The sequence below is a fragment of the Anneissia japonica genome, unplaced genomic scaffold (assembly GCF_011630105.1).
Source record: "Anneissia japonica isolate Jap-2015-1 unplaced genomic scaffold, ASM1163010v1 scaffold1118_len251929_cov158, whole genome shotgun sequence".
Taxonomy (NCBI): domain Eukaryota; kingdom Metazoa; phylum Echinodermata; class Crinoidea; order Comatulida; family Comatulidae; genus Anneissia; species Anneissia japonica.
In genome coordinates, this window is record NW_022730222.1 from 54,906 (window position 1) to 59,889 (window position 4,984).

The 4,984-nt window shown below is 37.1% G+C and overlaps 1 long non-coding RNA gene across 1 annotated transcript in view; it reads left to right on the forward strand.

Moving 5' to 3' along the window:
• LOC117114798 overlaps positions 1–1,988 on the forward strand; it is a 7,621-nt gene extending 5,633 nt beyond the window's left edge. The window contains exon 5 of the long non-coding RNA XR_004446448.1: positions 1,529–1,988. This is a non-coding gene — a long non-coding RNA (uncharacterized LOC117114798). The remainder of the gene's footprint in view (positions 1–1,528) is intronic.
• Positions 1,989–4,984: the final 2,996 nt, after the last annotated feature.

The following is a 4,984-nucleotide window of genomic DNA, read 5'->3' on the forward strand; positions in this document are numbered from 1 at the left end:
TAAAAAATAACGTTTTTTTAATTCTAATTTCGTCGGAATTGATCAAAACTCCCTAAAATGTGCAATTCTTAGAGGAAATTGGCCTACCTCAACAAGAAATGCTCTTATGTTGTATATGGCCACACTCGTTTTTTTTTTAAAACTGAATATAAGCATTTTCCTTATGGCTTTATTTAACACAAGTATATTCTTTCAACATCATTACACATTGAGGCCCTTCTTTTAGGTAAAACGATCTATCTTAAATTTTCTTTCTTGAGTTTGGGACAATGTGTTATAACTTAGAAGAATTATTATAGCGCTAAAGGAGAGCAAGCAGAAGCTTTAACATTAAAAAAATTTTTGTTTTTTTAATTTTAATTTCGTCGGAACTTTTCAAGTCCAGAAAAAAATAGTACATGGCAGTTGCTATACAATAGGTAAAGCATTGAGATTTGGAAGGCTTAAGAAGAATCAATATAAGAATTATTATAGGCAAAGGAGAGCAAGCAGAAGCTTTAACATTAAACAATGCGCGCGAAGCGCGCGAAAAATATTACCTCAACAAAATATGCGATTTAAAATTTGAGATTTTCTAGCACTTTCCCGGGTTCAAGGTTCAAAGTTTTCCCCTCTTGAAATAGGTCAGGTAAATTTTTCTCATTTTTTATTTTATGTGTGTACACATACATAAACAAATGAGTAGTTGCATGCGTATTCTTTTTTCCATGAATCGATAAATCCCAAAAGAAAGGGTGGTACGGGGGTTCTCCCCTGGGAAAATTTTGATTCCTAGATGGCGGGAATTGAGCTTTCCCGACATTTGAAGCGTGTTTTTATGAATTTTATGTTCTTCAAAATTTTCTAATAGCAAAAAAGAAAAGAATTCAGCTCACGGGTCATGAAAAGGTAGGTTTAGAATTCTTTTCTTTTTGCCCTTTTCCTGTTGCCCAATGGAGGGGTAAGGACCAATGACCCCCCTCCCCCAGATCCGCCAATATGAATTGCAAGAAAATGTAACTCGGTCGGGTACTGGATAAACATTCTCTTTCCCATCCTTCTCCTCCTTCTTTTTTTGCATTTCCGATCATACAAAAATCTCCAGACATTATATATTTTTCGCCAAAAAGTGGGGGGCCCGGGCCGCCCGGCCCCCGGTTCCGCCGGCCATGATTAATGTTTCATATCTACACATAAAACATTAGAATACAGTATTGTCAGCAATAATGAAACCTACTCCAGTCCCACATTAACACCATTACAATAATGAAACTAGCAGGCCACTGTTATTGCAGCATTATGTTGCCTGATACTTGCTATTACATGTCACTACACAAGTTTGTGTTGTCATGATGACATGAGTTTCATGGTGTACTCCGGGTTTAGTAATTAAAGTTCACAATTTATGAATCTAATTGTCTTTCAAACATGTCAATTTCAAAATTATTACTGCATATACAGTTCTACTCGAACATAGAAATTTTTTAAGAACAATGTAATTCTCTATATTTCCGAAGTTTTGTGACAATATTTTTTCATATAATTTCAGAAAACCCAGATATCTAGTCAGCAGCTGTAAAATCCAAGATGACTAAAATATGTGAAGATACAAGTCGCTCCATGTCAAAGGGAATGGAGACAGCATCTAATGTTTAACAGGCGCTTAATGTGCAGTAATTTTTAAATTTTAAATTGTAATTAATAATTATCTTTGCTAAAGGTAACTTAGCAAAGTTTTGTAATTTAATTGTTTTTAAAAATTTATTTCATATCATACAGATGAGAGCATGCTTTACCATCTAAGTAACTGTTCGTCTATACGCAATAAAAAGAATTAAAAAAATTGTAAACTTGTTTAAGCAAAACAATAATTTTAGTGTGAAACAGTTACTGTATACATTTGACTAATGTAGGTTTTTAACTTAAAAATGTTATAACACATACATAATTCGTCTGACTATTATGCAATATATCTTATGATAGTGCTTATATATGTACATAAAAGTTAGTTTAATAAATGTATATTTTATCAGTTTAAAAACTTAATATTTTATTTTGTAGTACCTTGCAAGATGAAGGTGAGAACTTTGAGATTGTGCATGTTATTTGATGGTTTTACTGCGTGGTGACACTGAATCTCTGTAGAACAAAAAGTTTTGTGTAAACTTCACCAATAACACATAGTCAATTGTGTTTATTGTGTGTCAACAATGTGTTTCACACAGTTCACAGTGTGAAAACCTCACCAATTTCATATAGTCAATGAGTTATTCACACAGGGTACACACTGTTAACACGCCGTGTGTGTACACTATGTGAACACATAGTTTTCCACACTGTGTTTACTGTGTGGTATTTTCCAAAGGGATGGCTCGCGCGTTGGCTCGCATGACTCACACTTTGTCACGACCCTTTTATTAGGAAGGACGTACCCCGGTATTCTTAAAACGAACTAGAGTCGTAGTTCGAGCTAAAACTTAAAAATTACGTCATTTCGTATTCTTAAAACTAACTTCGACAAGCACTGCGCCTAAATGACCCGAACCTCAACTAAAATGATACCTCCGCGGGCCGATTTGTTAAGCCAGCCTAGGGTCAGGCTAAATCGCCGACTTTGAAATAACTCACGATAAAGTGAAACGAATAAAAACGATTGTATACGCAGGTTTGATATATCTTCAGTGTGTTAAACAAAAGAGACATCAAGTTTAGCTTCCAAAAGGAGAAATTAACATGATTCTTCCAGCCACATGCGATAGTTCCTGATTTGCACGAAATTCCCTCGCGCTGCGGTCACGTAACTTCGCCATAACAACAACAAATGGCACCGCCCTCGCTCGGGCTTAACTCCAAAGAAAGCAAATTTTCAGTCACTGTTTAAATTCTCTATTGTAATATGTTAACTAATATAGTTATTATTATAGAAAATTAATTAAGCAAATGATGATCTATTATGAATTATGAGGAAATACATTTTTGAACCACAGATAGCAGCTTAATATTCATCCGCAATACCGGATCTCTAAAATTTTGTCTGCATTTAAAATTAGCTCTTTTCATTGGTTAGTTTGATAGTTGTTGCTTGCCAGTCGTCTTCAGTTGAACTAAAACTAGGACTTGATTTAGTCATAGTTAAAACTTCGACTACGTTATTTGTGAATACAAATTGAGGTTGAAGTTGCAACTAGCATTAAATGAAATTCTAGTTCGAAGTTCGACTAAAGTTTGTTTTAAGAATACGGGCGTAAGAAACGTGTAGAAACAGAATACAGAAAGAAAATTAATAGGATTTTAAATTTGTGTGAGGATAATTTTGGAAATCAATGTTCCATGGTCCAATCAATGTTGCTATAAAAAGTATCTTCATCTTCTATGCCATCTTCATTACATTTTAGAAGATGTAATATACACCACTTTCGACTCTGCTCAATGCATTAGCATAGGACTTTAGTGAGGTAAACAACTTTAATACCCACTCGGCGAAAATATGATGACGTCATCTTTGGTGAGTAATATACAAATATTGACTGCTCATGAGCAGTGGCAGACCATAGGGTAAATTGCAGGGTATGCTAGGTGTTGGCATATCTAGGATGTGCAAGGGTTATGCACGCCCCTCCCCCCTAAAAAAATACTCGCCCATCCCCCACCCAAAAATCATGCTCAAGCAGTTAAAAATCACCTCAAATCACATTATTTTGCGAATTAGCCCCCTCACCTAATCACCGATCCCCACTTTACATTTCCACTCACATCAGCTCTCTTCCATTTCAAGACTTCTAAGCCACTGACGCTAGGGTCTGCTGGTAGGAAAAGTTTGTAAGCCTACTACTATACAGGATCGGATTACGTTCTATAGTCAAAATACAAATGTATGTTATTTTTAATACCGGCATGGAATAGGAATTCAAAATAATTCCTATTCCTCTATTTTAACATATTTCAATTCAAATAATAATAATTCAAAGTTTCTTCTGTACTGGTTATATGCATGCAAACATTGAGATTAGGCATATATATAGAATACCCGATCGGCAGTGGAGGTCCCGATTTGTGATTAGAAGAGCATGCGCACATACTCTTGGAGGCACTGCTTCAATTCCAGTGTTAAATTGGCTATTCTGACGCCACCACACGGTTGTCATAATAGCAAATTTAGACGATAACACTGACTGAACGATCTACCACCCTCGCATCGCAGTAACTACTGTACTGAACTAGGCCTAGCTTAGGCCTAATTAATGTTTTTGTGGAAAGTTAGATAGTCGTTATGTACCCGACAGTCGGCTGCCTTTATATCTTCACTTGTCTTCAATTTGTATCCAAAGTGTACATTGCTGCATAGCCAACTGTCGGGGATATGGTACCTTCATATGACTACTCCATAGAGATAATAATAAGCATAGGCGTAGATCCCGGGGGGATGGGGGATATATTCCCCCCCCCCCCAATATTTGACAAGGGGGGGGGGGGGGGGCCATTGTATCATCCCCCCAATATTTTGACTATGTATGGGATAAAATGGAGATTTACACACTTCAAAAGACTGTCACAGAAATAATGCTGTCTCTTATACACATCTAGATGTGTATAAGAGACAGGAACACCTCCTTCGTTTTGCTGTGGATGCTTAAATGGCGGTTGAGCACCTTCCTCTAGAGTCATATTCCTAATGCAGACTTTTCTTTTCCTCTTCTTTCTCTTTCCCTCAACCTCCCCTATTTCTTTTCTCTTATTACCCAGCCCGGTACGACGGCTTGGTCAACCCGGTAAAAACCGTCAGGGGAGGGGCAGTTTCCCCCTGCCCGCCCCCGCGCCTGTTACGACGCCAATCATCCCCCGCCCCCCAATGAAAAATATTTTTCTACGCCACTGATAATAACAAAGATACTAGAAATACAAGATATAGTTCTCCCATTGTAAAAATGAGGCGGAAGTCGTGCCCAACGTAGGCGGCGCCCTTCTTTTTAACAAGGCAAGATTCCTATACTTCGTGCCCAACGTA